The 21,390-nt window shown below is 40.3% G+C and overlaps 1 protein-coding gene and 1 long non-coding RNA gene across 2 annotated transcripts in view; one reads left to right on the top strand and one right to left on the bottom strand.

Annotated features, from left to right (window-relative positions):
- SYK (spleen associated tyrosine kinase) overlaps positions 1-7,575 on the bottom strand; it is an 81,323-nt gene extending 73,748 nt beyond the window's left edge. Inside the window, exon 1 of the mRNA XM_073344903.2 lies at positions 7,040-7,575. The gene's annotated coding sequence lies outside the window, so the exon portion shown is untranslated. The remainder of the gene's footprint in view (positions 1-7,039) is intronic.
- LOC140911584 (uncharacterized) lies at positions 6,817-18,730 on the top strand. Its single transcript, XR_012159051.2, has 2 exons — positions 6,817-7,336; positions 10,722-18,730. It is a non-coding gene; the product is annotated as an uncharacterized LOC140911584 (long non-coding RNA).
- The last annotated feature ends 2,660 nt before the right edge of the window (positions 18,731-21,390 follow it).

A 21,390-nucleotide genomic window follows, 5' to 3' on the forward strand; every position in this document is an offset into this window, starting at 1 on the left:
ATGGGACTTGCACAAACAAGTTAGTCTGCCTTCTCATCTCCTAGGACAGAAAGGATTACAGTACACCGAAAAGCTTATTCAGCAATGTTCCTGGTAAACTTTGCTGAAGTATACTGAGTTAGTCTAATTTTTCTAAGATTAAGGTATCAACAGGAAACAGGTGAAATTAACCCTCACTGGTGTAGAAAGGGTACAATTTACATTTCCCCGTGTCCATGCAGACAGTCATGCTGGCAGACAAGTTCAGTCCCAAAGGAAAGGGTTCCACCAAGAAAGAGCCAAAGAAAAAATAAAAATGTTGCTAATAGAGGATGTTATGGCTAACGGTTAGTCAGATTGTGAACATCAAGGGTTGGTTTCTTAAGCAAAGCCCAGATAATGGCTTCTGTAAGAGAAGCCATCAACCTGTCTCCCTAAAAGAGGCATTTACACTTTCCTCCAGCAGTGGAGCCAGTTCTTCCTGCCTGGCCTTCAACCAACCAAGACACGTATCTGGAGGACATGTTGTGGAATGAAAGGCTTCTAACCACTCCTAGTACTTCAGTGTGTCACCAGTCTAAACTATTCTAGAGAAGATCTAGCTTTGTGTCCTGTGGACACTATTCTGTATCCACAGAACAAACAGTTCAGCTAAAACTGCTGAAATTTATTTGTTTTACTTTATGAGGCAATCAAAAATAGTTTCACAATGGGAGGAAAATTTCTCTTGATAAAGGCCCCTTTCTCATTCTTGGCAGAAAGAGGATGCACCTGGCCCCAGAGCGTTCTGGGCCAATAGGCAATATGTTTTTAGTTTTTGCATTGCTGCCACTATAAGAAGCTGCCAGGCGGGGAAAATATTTGGTAGCCAAAAGTGTTCTCTTGTGCTGTCTTCTGAGCAATATTAGCTATTGTGTTGCAAATTGTAAATGACTGTATAGTGCCCACTACATCAGGTATGAAACAATGACCAATACTGGTACCACTGAGGTTCATTCTATCCTAGCTGCTGGATCTGGATCAGAGTATTATGATTACCTGGCACCTGTTAGATCTCCATATTCCTAAAGCTTCTAAAATATTCTCTAATATCTGCTCTTGTTTTCCAAGCTGCTCATGTTCCCTCATCCTCTAATCAATCCCGCTCAGAACATCTTCACCACTGATTGGCTGGTCACTTGCTTTTTCTTTCTCCTGGGCTTATGATGGTTTGACTACCCTTGAGGTCACTGAGAGTTGCTGGAACACCAAGTCAGGTTACTTGCTGACTTCCTGGTCAGTGCAGCTCGACACTTGCCAGAAAAAAGCCAATATAGGAATTTGCTTCTAGAGTACTGATGTTGTGGCCCTTTTCCTTTGTTTGGGCATGGGATGCATCTACTAAACAGTAGCCACACCTACTGTTGCTACTACACATAAAAATATCCAGTGGATATTATGGTGGAAACTGTGCCCTCCTCTTTTGGCACTTTTTCCTGTATCACTTCTCTGGGGATTTTTATGTCCATCAGATCCGTACTATTCTTTCTGTCCACTCATCAAGTCCAGTTTACCCAGGCATTGCATGACACACAAAGCCCCCATCAGAACTGAGAATGAAAGATTTACCTGTCACTCCAAAAGAGTTCCCTCTTTACCAATCACTTTTTCCATATATGGCTTCCTGGCACCCTGACAACCTCAGACCAGGGACTCTATTTTAAACAAAAAATGGTCATAGTTTGGATAAAAATAACATATGTCTTGTCAATTTATTGGACATCCTCTTGATCTAAAAGGCAGCTAACCCAGGCATCTGATTTACAAAAATAATTGCCACATGCTACTATCTGTTTTACAGCGCTCCTAGCAAAAGGTATCCTATTGAATTCACATATCTGCTTTGATGTGCAGTAAATTTTCCCCTTTTAACTCAGGCATATACTGCATTAATTGTCCATCATCTTCTTTTAAATGTATCATATGTAACAAGGCTTAGATGTTGGAGGAGATTTTATATTCAAAAGTTCTTTCCACCATGTCAAAATCATCGATTTGATTGAGTGAAATAAACAGTCTGAGTTCACACATAAATGATACAGGCCACATTTTCAAAAGTGGGAGTACTGCAATACACAAGAGCTCTAAGAGCATGTACCTGAACTGGTTGAGTGCAAATCAGACTACTGTGCATTTTCCTGATCTTTACATATAAAACTCCCACACTAGATTTTTAATGTAAATGTTGCTGTATCAGAATATAGTACAACTTTGAAAAACTATCTGTGCTTTGGGCCAAATTCTACTCTCAATTCACTAATTTAAATTAAAAGTAACTCTAGAGAGTCAGTTTCCCTCTGTGACATCATTTTAAATTGCAAGTAATTCCATCGAAGTCCATGGAGTCCCTCTTGATTTAAAATTTGTGTAACTGAGAGCAGAATTTGATCACTTCTAATTCAGTGGTGTAAATTTTAAATTAACTACCTTAAAGTCTGATTCTGCTCTCAGTTACATAATTTTAAAGGGAGAGGAACTCCACTGACTTCCATACGACTGTGTAGATGAGGTCAGAATATGGATCTTGAACGTAGTCTTATCTCACTTACCCCAGCAACTTAAAACAACACATAACCAAGGGGTTTAAAAAAGAATGTGTATATGTGGGGGAAAGAAAGCACTGCTAATTGTGATGAATCTGTACTATGAGGTAAGGATTTTAATGCAGTTTTTAAAAAGATTTAGGAAATGCTTCTGTGCTCTATAATCCTTAAGTATTTGTATAATTCTATAATACTTATTTCCCTGGTACAGTTTTTATTCTTACATTTCCTGCCATTATTGCACCTGCTTCCCCAACCTATCTCCACCCACACTGGGGGTTCGTGACAGGGTAAACTGCATTACCAACGTAAGAGCTGCTTCACTACAACAGGCTGAATTTTCATATTGCAAATTTACAAATCTCACCGCTTTGCAAAAGGATAAAAACACACAGCAGCAAAAGTGCAAGCCAAATGAAATCACGTGCAGTTATACAAAAACGCAAACCATAAAGTTAAAATGCTTTTTCTTGCAGTGCTCACCTAGTCAATTTGACTATATGGACAGGAAGTTATAACCTATTTTTAACTTTGGAATGTGAACAATAATCAAAAGAGAGGCTAAAAACTTTATAACATAACTTCATTCCACTGCAGTAGGTGATATTTTGTATCAAATGTATGTATATTTCTCCATAATCTTATACTACAGTGAGGTCTGGATTGATCTCTCTGCCCTACAGAAGCACAATTTGCACCTCCCTGCAACAACAATGCCTCGTACACTCTTAGTGGATTCACCCCCAAGGAGGGGAACTTTAGTTTCCACTAAGGTTAAAACATCACGGTAATGAAGTGTTGCAATTGCTCACTTAAAATTACAAAAATTCTGGGAATGCAAAAATGAGAGGTCCAAGTGCAACATTAATTCAGCTATAAATCACACATAGTACTTTGTCTTTGTTTTTTTCTGGTTAAATGAATATCTTTAGCTGTCATTCTTTGTAAGATGTAAATCATAAACACGTATACCATATGAGCAAGTTAATATTGTTGTTGGAAGCTTAACTTCAGCATTTTATTTCTGTAATTTTAACTATAACTTTGCAACAAAATATCTTTTTGCATTTCCAAAATTATAATACTAACAAAACCAGTAATAATTGCTCAGTGTATTCCTTAGGTGTTCCACTATGCAGATAGTGTGCAAGGTCTGATCCTGCAAAACTTAATCACATGATTTGTCTTTACTTATGGGAGTAATCAGTGAGACTACTCATATACCAAAAGAGAAGAGAGGATTTTCAGTAACTGTAAGGTGAGACATTTAAAAAGATGTTCTTGTTATTTCAAATGAAAATAGGATTTGTAATGTGAAATTTCTTTTCTTATAATAAAACAATATTATTGTTCAGTTTGCAATTAAAGGACCTGACTCTGCAAACCCTTGTCCATGTGAGAGAAGTCTTTACTCACGTGACTGGATCCATTGACTTATGTGGGATCAACAGCTCTCACTGATAAGATATTACAGGATCAGGCCAAAACTGAATAAACGATCATTTGAGCTAGACCTGATGAGATAACTGTCTAGGGCCTGATCCTGAGAGGTTTTAAGCACTTTGGCCCCAATTCACAAAGTACTTGAGTAGCCTAATTGAAATCCCTGGCTAACTAATTATGCAGGGCTCAGTTCTTTGCTCAGTTTCACCAGTGTGTAAATATGGAATATTCCACTGCTATCGGTGGAGTTACCTCACTCAAATGAGAGAAATGGATCTATAATATTCCATTAACATTCACATATTTTCTAAGGGCCAAATTTTGCTCTCTCAGTTACTATAGTAGCTACATTCATTTCCTTTACTTCGCTGGGGTTACTCTGAATTTAACCAAATGCAAATGGAGGAAGTATTTGGCTTAGTCACTCCCTATCCTCCTCTGCCTCTAGGGCCTGATCCAAAGCCCGGTGACATCAGTGGGAGTCTTTCTAATAACTTTAGTAGGTTTTGAATCAGTCTGTAGATCAACTAATTAGGCACACTTACAAAATCGAAATTAACATAAATAACATTCTCAAACAGCATCAGACTCATACAACATGAATACTATTGCCAAGTTTTATCTCAATGCAGTATATCATATCAGCATTTGGAAAGGAAAAGAAAAATGTAATTTGCCTTAAAAAAATCTAAAACTTGCATCCTCTGACTTCAACAGCAGTTTTACCATTGACTTTAGTGGGAGCAAGAGTAGGCACTTACACAGCAAATGGAAAGAGAAAAAAGGAATCAACTAACAAATTTATCTGGCATAAGCTTCCATGGGCTAGAACCCACTTCATCGGATGCATGGATTTTCACTCCATGCATCCAATGTAGTGGGTTCTAGCCCACGAAAGCTTGTACCCAGATAAATTTGTTAGTCTCTAAGGTAGCCACAAAGACTCCTCCTTGTTTTTACTAAAGTTGAAAACATTATAACATTAATACTACTCTTTTAACAGGTTTTTTTTTTTTTTGTGCTCCTAGTATTTTTTAAAAGACACTTATTAACCTCTTCCAAAAATAACTTGCCCCCCGACTTTAGGTCAAATTCGCTCTCAATTACATAAGTACGACCATGATGACTTGAAAGTAGAAATGTAACCAAGTAAAATTTACAACTTTCATTTTACTGGGCGTTAATATTTTTCAGTAGAAACAAAACCTGAAAGCTTTATAAAATACTGTTATGGATTTTAATGATTCCTTCAACTGAACATGAAAATAAGAGCAAATATTAGTCATTAGTTTAGTCATTCTGATCTTCCTAAAATGGTTTAAAAACATTTATTCCAAGTTGTTTTATCTATTCAAGATGAGGCCTTCTTCATAACCTTCCTCTCCACAAAAAACTGTCAGAAAATAAAAACACTCATGTCTCAAGCTTCCTTCTTTCTGCGTTTATCAGTCTTAAGCTTAACAAATGGCTGAAAAAGGAAAGAGTCATAGTTCCTGTAAAAGTACCCCCTTCAAGTGCTCTCAGGCTGTAACAGTTTATGGCCCTGATCTTCTTATCAGATCTGTGCAGGGTCAATGCATGTGGATCAGACTGCACATTTGGGTCCAAAGGTCCAGAAAATGAAAATACTTTGTACAAAGTATACTTCTCAAGACAAAGCCCAAAATAAAGGATATTAACAAAAATTATAAGTGAGAATGTGAATGGCTTGTTGAATTATGGAAAAAAAATTGTCATAAGAGGGAGATGCTTTCCAAAACTACTTTATAATTAAGCCAAATTAGGGAATTTGGGGCTTGATCCTGCTCCACTGAAGTCAGTGGTATTTGTGGCTAAGAAAAGAATGTTAGATTGGCCCAAAAATTGGCCTGACACACCACTTGCTATACTCCTCCAGTTTTACGTACCTGTGGCTCTATTAAAGTCAATGGAGTTTCACTGGTGTAAAACTGAAATAAATAGTGGTGACAGCATCCAACTCATTTCAGTGTGTCTAATGCTAGTCTGTCATTTTTTTCCTTAGAAAAAATCATCAAAGACATTTGACCAAAAAAAATGGTCAGGCTTCAAACCCCTGAATTAGTACATTGTATTTAGAATCCCTGTAATAACTTCATCCCATGCAAACTGTGAGCATTGTTTGTTATGTTTACAGAACAAATCAGTCTCACATTCATGTATCTAAGTAGGCTCATTTACTTGAATACTGGTTTGTGTTGATTTTAAAGACAGTTGTAATTTACAGAGGTTTTTGTTTGCTTTCAAACTGGTACATTTTATTTGTTTTCAAAGTAAGCAGTTTAGTGGAATATGCCTCCTTAAATTGCTTTTTGGTGTTATTTTTTTCCTTATGACTTTATTAAGTATTTTTAAAAAGTGTCCGTAATAATTTTGTTTGACTGACTAATTCGTATTTTTGATTTGCCATGGGTATGGTGTGTATTTTTCCCTGTATCATTTACTCCACCGTTTTTCAAATTATACATGAAAAGTAAGCATAGGATGCAACAAAGAAACCTAGTTGGGGAAACTTTTGGCTTTTAGGTGTGAAGGAAATTTAAATGTTATCTTAGGGATGGGCCCAAACAAAAACTGCAGATTTGAACACCTCAGAACTTGGCGCGGGGGTGTGTGTGTGAGGGAGTGTGTGAATTTTGCAACTTGGGGCCCTCTACTAAATGTTTCGTTACTTGATGCAACCCAACGTACGAGGAACGGGGCAAAACATCCTCCCAGGCTGTATTTAAAGGGTGGAAGACGCCGCGACGGGCGGTTAGGTATAAAGCACCTTGAAGGCGAACGCGGAAGAAATCGATCCACGCTCATCCCGTGCGCGCCCCTTTCCTAACGTGAGCCTGACAACGGCAGCCCAGTCCAGCCGCGAAGCTTCCCCCGCTCTCCGATCCGCTAGCGACGGGCTAGATGCAGGGCCACGAAAGCGGCAACCCGTGTCCCTGCCTTCGCAGCCAGCCGGACTCCCGAGCGTGCCCCTGCCAGCGCGCCCCACCCCCGCCGGAGCAGGCAGCGCCTCTTACCTAGGCGCGGCGCACGGGGAGTGCCGCGGGCTGGCGATCCGCCGGGATCCTGGCCGCGGGGCGGGAAACGGCGGCCTTCCCCGGCTGAGCGAGGCAGCCGGTGGCCGCGGGCAAGCTGCAGCTGAGCCCCCCGGCGAGGCTGCCGGAGCGTCCACACCTCAGCGGGGCGGGTTCCCCCCGGGGGGACGCCCCCAGCCCAGGAGCAGCACAAAGGGAAGCGGAGGCAGCAGCCGCTGTGCCTTGCTGCCGGGGTCCCGGCTCGACCCCAGCGCGCTGCTTCCCAGACCTGCGTTCAGGGTGAGCGAAACCTTCGCTTCCTCATTTTCTGTGGTAGCCCCGGCTACTTCCTCCCAGCCTGGTTTCAGCTCACATACTTCCTCATTGGGCAGGACCGCAGCTGCTCCCCCCTCCATTTGCTTAACAGCCTTGACTCTTCGAGGGAGGCCCGCGGCTTCCCCAGCCAGGAGGCACCAGCTCGGCGCTGGGTGGCTTTGCCTCAGCTGTCTTCTTCTCCCTTTCCTGTCTGCAGCGTCTAATCCGTCCCTGTGAAACACTTCCCCTAATTCCACACCTCCCTCTCTTGCCTTTCCCCCAGGCCAGTTTCATCTGCAACATAATCCTTCCCACGTTCCTTTCTGGTCCAAAAGAGTTCAAGGGAACCCGCCCACACTGGGTTTCATAGAATCAAAAAGGAAAAAAAAATGTAGGACTGGAAGGGGCATGGAGAGGTTATCAAGTCCAGCCCTCACTGGCTGAGGCAGGGTCAAGTAAACCTAGACCATCCCTGACAGCTCTTTGTTTTCTAACCTGTTCTTAAAAACTTCCAGTGAGAGGGATTCCACCACCTCTTGGGCTAACTTTTTTCTGTGCTTACCTAGCCTTATCCTTAGAAAGTCTTTCCTAATATCCAACTTAACTCTCTTTTACTGGACATCCAGCCCATTACCTCATCTTACCTTCAGTGGACATGGAGAACAGTTGATAACCAGCCTCTTCATAACTGCCCTTAATGTATTTGAAGACTGTTAGCAGGTGTCCATCCCCAGCCTCTTCTTCTCTAGAAGAAACACTTCTTCCGGTCTTTCCTGTTTTCCAAACCTCTGATCCTTTTTGTTAGTTTCCTCTGGACTCTCTCCAGAGTGTTCACATCTGAAGGTGTGGTGCCAAAAACTGGATATGATACACCAACTGAGGCTTCACTAGTGCCAAGTAGACTGAAACAATTACCTCCTGGGCCTTACAAATGACACTCCTATCCTGACATCCCAGAATTATATTAGCCTTTTTTCCAACTGCATCATATTGTTGATTCATATTCAATGTGTGTTGTATGTGGTCTACATTAAATAATTATAACGTGGGTGCACAGCTAGTTGGAAAAGTGTACCCAAAGAGTAGTTAAGGGGTACAATGGGAGCTGTCTGTTACTATTCAATATTTGTATTAACAACTTGGATAATGAAGTTGAGAGTACACTTTTATAAAATTTGCAAATGACAAAGGTGGGAGGAATTGTAAATATTTTGCAGGATTAGAATTCAAAATGACCTTGATACATTGGAGAATTGGTCTGAAATCAATGAGATTTAATAAAGACAAGTTCAAAGTACTGCACTAAGGGGGAAAAAAAAAGCCCAATAGGAAATGGTGAATAACTGGCTAGGCAATGGTATTGCAGAACTGGATTAAATCATATCTTTTAAAAATGTCTACTCTTGTCTTGAAGTCTCCAAGCAATGGTGAGTCCACCACCTCTTTGGGTGAGCTATTCCAATGTTTAATTATCCTCAGAGCTAGAAAACTGTACCTTATTTCAAGGCTGAATTTGTCTAACTTCAGCTTCTAGCCCTTGAATTTGTTACGCCTTTGTCAACAAGAATGAAACGCCCCTGCTATTAGCTATGTTTCATGTGTGAGTGCCTCGACACATTGATCAAGTCACCTCTCAACCTTCTCTTTGATAAGCTGAATAGAACTCCATGGCTTTCAGTCATAGAATATCAGGGCTGGAAGGGACCTCAGGAGATCATCTAAGTCCAACCCCCTGCTCAAAGTAGGACAAATCCCCAATTTTTGCCCCAGATCCCTAAATGGCCCGCTTAAGGACTGAACTCACAACCCTGGGTTTAGCAGGCCAATGCTCAAACCACTGAGCTATCCCTCCCCCAGGTTGAACTCTTCAAGCTTTGTAATGTGAGGCTTGATTTCCAATCTTTAGATTTCTTTTGTGGCCTTCCTTTGAACTCTCTCCAGTGTTTCCATATCCTTCCTGAAATGGGGGTACCAGAACTGGACACAGTTTTCCAGTAGTGGTTTACCAATGCTGTATATAGAGCAAGATCATTCCCCTACTTCATCCCACTTTTTATATCTCTAAGGATTGCGTTAGTTTTTTTTGCCACAGTGTTATACTGAGTTCATGCTCAGACATAGAATCATAGAATATCAGGGTTGGAAGGGACCCCAGAAGGTCATCTAGTCCAACCCCCTGCTCAAAGCAGGACCAATTCCCAGTTAAATCATCCCATTGTACATTGTACAGTCATGTACAATGACCCGCAAATTCCTTTTCTGAGTCACTGCTTTCCAAGACAGCCTCCCCACCTGTAAATGTAGCCTGTATTCCTTGTTCCCAGATGTATTACCTTGCATTTAGCGGTGACCATTTAACTAGGCTATTCAGATCACTCTCTAATAGTAACCTGCCCGCTAGTGAAAGCTCCTTGGGAAGCTCAGAGGTTTCTTCAACCTTTCACACTTGCTAATGGAGGGAACAGGATCTTATTTTCTGTATAGGAATCTACTTATTCTTTTCTTATCACAACATGGAAGAAAAACCTTACAAACATTAGAGCCTGAAAGTTCTAAATTCTGGCATCTCCTGACTATACTAAAGGAGGGTATTTATCTGAGCAGTATACCTCTGTTTCTAGTTCTTTCCTATTTTGCAATCTTCCTGGCACTCATTGTGCTGTAGTCCCATTGCCCATAGGCCCTGCCTAAACTATGCAAAAAAACAAACAAACAAAAAAAAACTATTCCAAGAAACCATTTAAAAAACCTGATTATAATTTTGAATGGGACAGTCCCACCCTCCCTCTCTGAATGGAACATAATCTGGTTAAAATGTCTTTTGAAAACCATTATCAAGATCAGGGGGCATATTGTACCATTAACTTTTAAGCAGAAATCACCATTGAAATATATGGTACAGAATGATCCCAGGTTATGTATAAGCAATATAGGAGGATTCAAGCAAAGGAAATTGGAATTCCATGAGGCTGTCTACATTTTTCCCCCTCAATTTTTTTTAAAATCATTGTTAGCATTTCACGTGAGACTTAATGCAAGTAAATGTAAAGATGTACCTGAAATACAAATATATTGACTTTTTTGTGGGTGGAGGGGAAAATCTTCAAGTTTGTTAACCAACAAACTCTTTCTACTATGTACTATTATACTCTGTGCAAAGGATGCCAGCTATCAGTCAATTCAAATAATTCATCTTTTTGTGGAAGTGTGTAGCTGGCTAAAGAAAACACAGTATGCATGGTGCTTCTGAAAGTATTTGATAGATGTTAGGAATCTGTGACCAGCTACTTCAATGTGAATGCACAAAGGGGACACCAGTGTAACATAATCAGTAATTAATTTTGTATTTCTCATTACATTTCATCTGCAGGAGGAAGTCCCCAAAATCCTTTGTCTTTGCAATCTGATCCATTTAGACCATAGCACTCAGGGCTGATTCCATCAGGCTGTACCACTTGTGATTGCAGTGGGCCCCAGCTTGGGAGATGCCCCCACAGTAATGCAGAGACAGTTCAGAGAACACCTGCTCAGCTCTTCACTTTGAGATAACTTTCAGCAAACTGAGCTGAGCCACATTTGCTACTTTGAGCAGCCAAAGCCACATAAGCCTGGCCAAGAATGTGGAGCTTCTTAGAGAAGAGATCCTGTCTTCAAAACATACAGGTATAATGGAAGTGGCATCAGTGTCCTCATTTGCCCACTGTAGCAGACCCCACCTTCTAGCACTTGTCTTGAGCTGATCTTCTGTTCTTCCCATTTCTCTCGAGTTGCTCCTGCTCCCCATGGCTTCTCCTACTCCAAAGTAAGGTTCCTCTACGTCCCTTGGAGTTGCTACTGCACACAAGCAGGGTTTCCTTTGGACACCGCCCCCCAGTAAAGGACTGCTCCTCATTTATCTTCGCAGCTCGTTCCTGCTGCTCCAGTACAGGGGCTTCCTCCACCCTCAACACTTTCCTGCCCTTTCACTAGAGCTGTGCAAATAATTGATTTTTTGGCTCTCTGGCAAAACCAAAACCAAAGTTTGGTTTGGGTGAGCCAAAGCTATTTGTTCAACCTGAAACAAGACAATTTGGTTTGGGGTGTTTAAAAAAATTTTTTTTAAAGAAATTAGGCAAATTTTGAAATGAAACCTTGAAATATTTCATTTTGAAAGTGAACATACCTGGTGTAGCACTTACTGCAGTGACTAGCTCCATTTAAGTCAAAGGAACAACTCATGGGAGGAAGCTCTATGCCAATAGAAAATGTCAGCAGGATTGGGCTCCATTGAGTGTACAGAGGAAGAGAGAAGCGACAAATTTTGATAAGGAAAAGGAAAATTAAATCAAATTTATTGAATTCAATCACATCGTGTACTAGATATATATCAGTTGAGAGTTATTAACTACTGAAAGAAGCAGTAATTCACTGTTAGTACAACAACAGTAAACAACATTGGAGAAAATTAAAAGCTGATAGCCTGAAAGGGACATTGTCGCACAAAAACAAGTATTAGAGTCAGAATGAACTGAGTTTTGGACTTGGATCACAAGCAGCAAAGAGTAAGGGTCAGATTCTCATTTACACTAAGGTTTCTTTATGCTGCCTGAGCAGTATAAAAGAGTCTAACTGTTAATAAGTATCAGGCCCTAAGAGATTCCATACAGTACAAGTACTAACTTTTTATGTTGCTATTGGGATTTCACCTACATATAGTTGGATGTGAGGGGACTACAATGGTGGCAGTCTATAGGGAAAATGAAATGCCGTTAAACAAGAATTAAAGTGAGGAAAAACAAAAAATGAATCCGCCAGCCTGCTAAGATACATAGGCAATTTGGGTTTATATAGATTTGCTAATGTGATTTGATAGTGTGGGGGAAAACACAACAGACAATATCGCTTGCTGTATAATATCCCATATTTTCTACAGTAACTTCTCACTTAACGTTGTGGTTATGTTCCTGAAAAATGCGACTTTAAGCTAAATGATGTTAAGTGAATCCAATTTCCCCATAAGAATTAATATAAATAGGGGGGTTAGGTTTCAGGGAAAATTTTTTTGCCAGACAAAAGGCATTATATACATTTTAAACAATTTTAAACAAGCAATTTAAAATAGGTATTAAACAGGCTGGCAGCCCCCCTATCAGCTCCCCTGTGCTCCCGCGGATCAGTGCCTTCCTCCTGCTCCCCCTACCTCCTGCCTGTGGCAATCATTTGGTTTGTGGCGGTCAGGAGGCTGGGGGGAGGAGCGAGGACGTGGCGCGCAGCCTCCCCCCTCCGTCCCCCGATCCTCCTGAACACCGCAAACCAGCTGATTACCGCAAGCAGGAGGAGGCTGCGTGCCGCATCCTCGCTCCTCCCCCAAGCCTCCTGAACGCTGCAAGACCGCTGATTGCCGTGGGCAGGAGGAAGGGGAAGCAGGGGGACGGCACTGATCTGCGGGGTCCAGCAGCGGGCGGGAGGCGCATAGGGGGGATGCCAGCTGTGGACAAAGCAGGCGGCCAAATGACGTTATAGCGGAGCATTGCACAGCTTTAAACGAGCATGTTCTGTAATGGTGAAACCTAGGTGTCATCATGGACTACCCAATGAAAACTTTTACTAAATAAGCAGCAGAAGTCAAGCAAGCAAACTATTAGGATGCATGAAGAATGAGAAAAGAAATAACACTAAGAATAGTACTAGCCCCATTATATAATTCAACAATATACCTTCACTGCAAATACTATTTTCAGATCTGATGACTATCTCTGAAAGAAAAAAGTTGCAGAAACAGCAGAAGTTCAGAGATTGGTAATAAAAATGATTAGAGACTTGGAAGCAGTGAAAAGATTAGAACTGCTTAAGTTTGAGAGAAGATGAATGAGAGGAGATGAGAGCTGTATTGATAATAATGAATGGTATAGGCCTTGATTCAGCAATATTCTTATTAAGCACTGACCTTGTTGGATCATATTAAAGAAGTTCTGTATTAAAATCACAAATGAGTTTGATTCCCCAGAGTTTAAATTCCAGGGTATTACTAATTAAGAGGTCTCTTGGTTTTTGGTACTGTTTCTCTCCCTCTATGTGTGAAACTTGCAAGCTGCTAATTGCGTTAGTACATTCTAAGACAGAGTCTGTTCTCAAAGCAATTCACAGAGAGAGAGACTCAAAGCAATACTCTAACAACAGAAACAGCACCCAGAGACTCCCCACCCTTTTGTTGCATTAACAATTGTGATTAAAATAGCGATAGAGGATGTATGTAGATGGATGCTTGGTGTGGATAATAACTGAATGATCAGGGAGGTGCCAGCCTAAGAATCCAGTGTCCATCGGCTGAAGAAGGCGTCAAGTGAAAATAACCAGAGGACCCCCCCCCGGAGGGCAGACTGGAATCCACCCAACAGCCTCAAGGATGGGAGAACCAAAGAACAAGATAACATCTTGGAGCCGTCAGGAATGTGCTGTCTGCTGATTGATTCAGCAACAGCATGATGAAGCAATTCCCATAGACTGGCATAGGAAGAAATTCCTATAAAAATAGACTCTAAAAAGTGAGAACTTTGGGGTCTGATTCTGCAAACCAACTTCCAGGAGCATCAGATGAGCATCTGACAAGGCCCTGCTCCCTCCTCATGTCCAGGCCACCTGGCCAGTGGCTTGGCATGAGCAACTCTAAGGCTGGTAACTATGATAACAACCTTGCAGAACCTGTGTGTGTGGGTGTGTATGTGTGTGTGTGTGTTTGTATGAATGAATGTGTGAATAAATATGAGATTGAATGGAATGTTATAGCTATAACTAACTGCTTACTATGATTCTTTCTGTATTCACAATAAATGTGGTATTTTGCCTTTTTCCCTTTAATAAGATCCTGCTGGTTTTTATTTTATTGGTATAACATTTTGGTGGAGAATTGCGAAAGGGGGAATATTGGTAAAAAACCTCAGTTATTGTAAATATTGGTGTGCACACCGCCAGCTCTAGTGAGCTAGGCATTTCTATTAGGTTAACCAGACCTGCTGGCCTCCGAGAAGGTAGCAGGGGACCTGCTGGCCTCCGAGAAGGTAGCAGGAAAAACAGATTAAACCAGACCTGCTGGCCTCTGAGAAGGTAGCAGGGGACCTGCTGGCCTCCGAGAAGGTAGTAGGGAAAACAGATTAAATCAGACCTGCTGGCCTCCGAGAAGGTAGCAGGGGACCTGCTGGCCTCCGAGAAGGTAGCAGGGAGAAATAGGTAAACTGGACCTGCTGGCCTCTGGGAAGGTAGCAGGGGACCTGCTGGCCTCCGGGAAGGTAGCAGGGGAAAAACGCATAGATTAAGCTATGATTTCAGAATCTAGGCTGTGTCACTTGCTAAGTAATACCAGCAGTGACAAAGAGATTGAAATATCCATGTTAAGATGTTTAAAAGAAAACAGGGTGAGCCAGTACTAGAGGGAGGAATGGAGTCAGAAGGAACTCCAACCTCACCTTTTGTTAAAGAAATTACACCTTTTAAACAAATCCTTCAAAAATTTGGGCACAGTCCTTGGACTAAACAAGCCCTAGCTGATGTCTGCACTATTTCGGACCTAGAGGATAGATTGGCTCAGTATATCCTCATATACAAACCTTCTAGTGCTGCCAAAAGAGATGCAGCAGCAATTTGGTTGTTGTGGGAGGCATGTAAGGATTCTTCCCTCCGCTTGTCTTCATGTAAAGAGGAAAAGGCACAAATGGAAAAGGGAGCAGACAATTGGAAGGTGCTGGCTACAAATACCCAAAGCCAGCTGAAAATAGTGAAAGAGGCACTCCAAGAATACAAAAGGAGTGAAAAAGTTAACTCTGCAGAGGCTGGAGGGAGGCAGGTAAAGGGGGAGAAGGTCCTATGTACGGCACCCCCAGGCATAATTACAAAGAGAAAAGAGAGTAAAAAAAAAAAAGTTAACTCTGCAGAGGCTGGAGGGAATTAAGCAGTTAAACTTTGTATTTCACCCAAACAACTTTTAACCGAAAATGTTAAAAAGGAAAAGTGTTAGAGCATTCTTGGTTTCTTTGCAGCCATTCTGAAAGAAAAATGGGCCCTTTTCCAAAGGAATGTCTGTAAATTAGCCAGGCAAAAATAAACTATCTGATTAAAATCATTTGACTGGACAATTTAGTCAAATTTGCTAAAAGAACATAAGAGGGTTCTATTGGAACTTAACTGCCTCAAATGTATAAAGGGAATGTAAAGATGTAAAAAACAGAGCAGTGTGGAAGGGATGTTAAGGAAAAGAAAATGTGTATGTATCTGTCTGTGTGTGTGTAAATATGTAAAGTTCTAAGGACCAGTTAGTTTTGTTTTTGTTTTAAATAATGCCACTAAAAATCCATTTGACTCTTTAATTCAAAGTTGCAAAACTGACAGACCTTTTTGCTAGACACAGGTAATTAGTGTTGTTTGGCTTTGGGATTTGGCATTTAACCCTTAAAAGGTAACTCAATGCTTTACAAAATTTAAAATGTTTTTAAGTTGTGGCTGCAGCAGGGCAGTCAAAATCAGGAGAATATAAAAAAAAAAATTGGATTCTTTTTGTTTGTTTTTTGTTTGTTTGTTTTTGTAACAAAATAGCAGATGAGAGTTGTAGTAAAAAAAAAAAATTAAAAAAAGACAGTGCCTCTCTGAAGCAACAGCAGGGGTGAGGTGCACAAAACAAAAAGAAGCAATGTTAGAAACACTGAGTCTTAAAATGGCTCTGAGTAATCAGACTGTCACTTTGATAAAGGTACATGAAAACTCTGTAAGCAAAAAAAGAGACACCTTATGTAAAAATGGATCTGGATAATGTTATAGAAGTTAAACTATGGAAGAAATGTGCATTTGCCCCAGAACATGTGCAGGGTATATTGTAGAAGGGGCAAAAGAAATGCAAACATACCATGCTACTTAATTAAAATGCTATTAGGGCTCCAAAGGGAGCCACAATAGGTTGGGTTTTCTTTTTCAGATTGCTGTGTGTTTTGGAAGCAGAAGTTAAAAGTAATCAAAACTCTGGTGAAAGTTGATTGTGTCCCTAAGACAGAGTCTCTGAGCTGCTGATGGCTTTAAATCCAAAAGCAGGAAGTTTCTGTGAAAATGCAAATTACCTAAATGATAAAGGAAGGAAAGAACTAGCAGCACAAAGGAGCTGCAGATAAAGGACATACCTGGTCAGCAAACAAATTGTCTAAATAAAAGGCATGGGATAACAAGATAATTTTAATAAATTTAATGATAATAAGTATCCCTGTAACAACGTATAGTATGTATGATTTTTGGAAAAATCCTTTAAGGTCGTATGGTAATGATGCTTCTCAGTTATTACCTGTAAATAAAACTTAAAGCTTAACACAGCAGGAAAAACATTATAAACTTGGTCTACTGTATAAGAAGGAAAACTCAGGGATTTAATGACTAAACAGTGGGATAATTTCCCCATAACCCTTAAAAGATAAAAGCCATTGAAACCTGGCCTGCCTATAGAACAAAAACAGGAAAATATGGGGGCAATTTCTCTGTTTTGCCTGCAATCAGCAAGGGTATTTGTAAAAGAAATATTTTAAGCAATAATCTGCCACCCCAAAAGGGGTAGAAACATGTTCTTTTTGTCTTTCAGAAAATCAGGAAAAGCTGCCAGCTGAAAAGCAACCCAATACCATGAATCTACTGTCACAATAGAAATTGTGTTCTGTGTTCTATGTTTTGTCTTGTGTTTTGTGTTGTTGCTAGCACTGTTGTGTGTTTAAAAAAAAAATACTGAAGACCTGCAGGAACTTAAAAATAAATTAAGCTTTCTGTCCCAGCTACAGGACAGCCTGATACAAAAACAAGTACATGCCAATGTAGACTTGGTCCAAATTGGTCTGGGTAACCTAAAAGGCCAATGGAATCTTTAGTAATGGCTTAATACTACCATATGGCTTATCCATAAGAAAAAAAATATTAGAAATAGGAAACTACACAGCCATAGCTATGGGATGCACTGAAATGCAGATACTTGCACTAGCTACTTTGGAACACAAAATGTTCTGGGTCATATTGGGAAATATTAAGGGTTTGATGCATTTGTTAAAAAAGAGATCATTGTTTGACACTTATCAATATGAATGGATGCAATATGTTTCCAGTATTGTAAACCAGACTTGTTAATGGGAGAAATTGTTGTCAAAATTGCACACCAACAGTCCCTGGAGGCAAAGGTATTGAAGGTTAACCCACTCCCCATATTACACATGGGATCCTTTTGGCTACCCTGGACCTTGAGCCAGTGGGCTGGGGAGGGAGGGAAGCTATTGGACACTAGAGGTTGTACCGAATGGACTCCTCAAAAGTGGGTGTGCCTCACCTTGCCTGTTGCCCCAGAACCTTGTAGTAAAGATACATCACTAGGATCATGTATGTTTCATGAATTGGAATCACAAACTCAAATTGCCTCACAGTACTTTCTCTTGAATAGGCTACATAGAAAGTGACACTGACGATTATAAATCTTAGTGTCAAAAGGGGGATTATGTTGGATCATATTAAAGAAGTTCTGTATTAAAATCACAAATGAGTTTGATTCCCCAGAGTTTCAATTCCAGGGTATTACTAATTAAGAGGTCTCTTGGTTTTTGGTACTGTTTCTCTCCCTCTATGTGTGAAACTTGCAAGCTGCTAATTGTGTTAGTACATTCTAAGACAGAGTCTATTCTCAAAGCAATTCACAGAGAGAGAGACTCAAAGCAATACTCTAACAACAGAAACAGCACCCAGAGACTCCCCGCCCTTTTGTTGCATTAACAATTGTGATTAAAATAGCGATAGAGGATGTATGTAGATGGATGCTTGGTGTGGATAATAACTGAATGATCAGGGAGGTGCCAGCCTAAGAATCCAGTGTCCATCGGCTGAAGAAGGCGTCAAGTGGAAATAACCAGAGGACCCCCCCCCCCCGGAGGGCAGACTGGAATCCACCCAACAGCCTCAAGGATGGGAGAACCAAAGAACAAGATAACATCTTGGAGCCGTCAGGAATGTGCTATCTGCTGATTGATTCAGCAACAGCATGATGAAGCAATTCCCATAAACTGGCATAGGAAGAAATTCCTATAAAAATAGACTCTAAAAAGTGAGAACTTTGGGGTCTGATTCTGCAAACCAACTTCCAGGAGCATCAGATGAGCATCTGACAAGGCCCTGCTCCCTCCTCATGTCCAGGCCACCTGGCCAGTGGCTTGGCATGAGCAACTCTAAGGCTGGTAACTATGATAACAACCTTGCAGAACCTGTGTGTGTGGGTGTGTGTGTGTGTGTGTGTGTGTTTGTATGAAATTGAATGGAATGTTATAGCTATAACTAACTGCGTACTATGATTCTTTCTGTATTCACAATAAATGTGGTATTTTGCCTTTTTCCCTTTAATAAGATCCTGCTGGTTTTTATTTTATTGGTATAACAACCTAACTTTAAGGCCTGAAGTCAATGCATGAGGCTGAATCTGGACCATAGCAATAAATTAGGCAATCCTATTTACGCAGCCTTATAATATAGGAACAAGAGGACATCCAATGCAACTGAAAGACATACATTGATAAAAGGAAGTGCATTATGGGGGGAAAATGTATTAGCCCATGGAACTAATTGCCACAAGGTATCATTGAGGCCAAAACTTTAGCAGGATTCCAAAAATGATTAGATATTTATATGGATAATGAGAACATGCACAGTTAGGTTGGGGTCAGGAAGTCAGTGAATATTAGTCTAGCTAGAAGAAAACTACAGACACCCAAGAGGAAGTAGGTAAGCTAAGGACGCAACCAATGATTTTCACAATCGAAAATAACTAATGACATGTGGAGCTTCTTATCCTTATTTTTACTTTCAAGTGAAACATGACTGGCTTGACTAATTCATAAATATGAAGTAGGCTTTAAAACGCCACACACACTGAGTTTATTTCAAACTGACTTAAATATTGTCAATCCAACATCATGACCTAGTTTTCTTTTTACATTCAGCATAGGGTTTTTCATAATAGTAAGAGTCCAGACAGATCATTTCAAGGTTTCATTGTCAGTTTTGGTTTGTTTGCTTGTTGCTGTCAGGTAACCGAAGGCATGGTTACCTGAAATTTTGTGATCTTGAGACATGAACTGCTATTTATGTCTTTTAGGTGATTAAATAGCAGTTGTCTTCTGCATTTTGGTTTCTGAGGCTTGATTCAGTACTGAAAGAACAACAACTGATTTGGTTCTTCACAGCTAGTCTCAGAAGTTTTCAAAAACAGTTAAGTTATAACTGTTAAAGTTTATATATACACACACACCGTTATATTAAATTTTATTTAACAATAAATTTCTTTCTTACTATTAAGAGTGGTTTGAATACTATAATCTCTTTCTTGTAGTGGAACTGGTTTGTTGGGTTTCCCCTGCCATTAAATACTGTGTATGAATCCACACATGCCTACAATTTGGGGAACGGGAGACAGAAAAATGTACACTGTTAATCTTTCAGAAGCCTGTTCTGGTGAGTATGTTGATTATACAGAGTCATTCATTTAGTCACATTTGATGAGTCACTGGGATTCTTCCCAAAGGGACTATGTGTACAGTGTGTATTTAAAAAAAGGGATGTCTTAAAGAAGGCCTAACTTTAATTCCAGTCAAATGTTACCATCTCTGAAATTTTAGTCCATTTAACTGCTTGCTTTTTGTTCAACACCATAAAAGCAAGTGACAGAGAAAAGACAGAAGGACAGAAAAATGGTAAATTATAACATGCTTTTCTCTGTGTGTATGTGCACACACTAAGCTTTTATCTGACTAAATAATTTAGGACTCAGTGTGCCTTTAAGGCATAGCTTGCTGTTGGCAGTGGGGTAGGGGAGCTTTGAGAGGAATTATTCCCCCTGTACAGCCAGCCAACTCAACTGTTTGGTGCATATGAGAGATGGAAAGAGCTGGAGTTAGAAAGATGGTGCTTTTCCTTCGTCTTTGGCACTAGAAATTAGGGCTGACTTGCTTGTGTGATTATGAACAGCAATGGAGGAAGAGCAAGAGTCAAAGTCATGCAAAGCTATCTCTACAGGGCTCCAGAATGGAGCTAGGAAAGAGTCATTTCAAGCTCAAAACATGAACCAAATATGACAAAGTCAAAAAACATTTTGAGTGAACCTTGAACTGGAGTCAGGTACTGGGTGAATTCTTTCTTTATTCACTGCATGAGCATTGGAGAAATTGATTAAAAGCTGAAACTGCAGAAGAGCTTCACTCGAAGTGCAAACCCATATATAAAACATCTCCTTAACTCCCTAAGAACCAAAACTGCTGAGAGTCTCATAGCTCCACTACTGTGTCCCTTGAACAGGAAACAAAAGTAGGCCTGATTCTGATCTCACTTACATTGGTTTTATACAAGTGTACCTACTGTGACTTCAGTGGAGTGTGTGTCAGTTCCTCCTCTATAAAATGAGGAAACTACTACTTTCCTACTTCACAGGGAGCTGTAAGATAAATACATTGAAGATTATGAGGTGCTTAGTCATGAGGATCATATAAGTACCTGAGACACACACAATCGCTTTCTTTGCTATGTATGATAAAGGGAAATGTACCAAAAGATGCAATTTGTGTTTTGTTGGCACAGATAATCAATAAAAGTGATTATGTAAATCCAAGAAAAAATATCTGTCTAGGTTAAAAAAAAGTCATATGGCTGATGGACACTATACTGCAGAAGGCCCTGAGGAGAAGGAAGTAACACAGTCTATGGTATGTCCAGCTAGCTTAACCACATGTGAGGAATATCCTTTCCTGTGTGCTTGGATCCTCACCACAGCACTGCTACAAACCTGCAAGAGAGAGAACCTCCAAATGCTTCAACACCTGTTTTTGTTAATAAGTGTTATTTTTATTATTCCCATTTTAGAAATAGGGAAACAGATGCAGAGAGGCAAGGATTTTCAAAGGAGTTTAGGGGAACAAGAGGCTAAATTTTTAGAAGTATTTAGGTGCCTAGTGGAATTTTCAAAAATGTCTAGGCATTTAACTCAGACTCAAGTGCCTAGGTGTGTTTGAAAATCC

The sequence above is a fragment of the Lepidochelys kempii genome, chromosome 5, assembly GCF_965140285.1.
Source record: "Lepidochelys kempii isolate rLepKem1 chromosome 5, rLepKem1.hap1, whole genome shotgun sequence".
Lineage (NCBI taxonomy): Eukaryota > Metazoa > Chordata > Testudines > Cheloniidae > Lepidochelys > Lepidochelys kempii.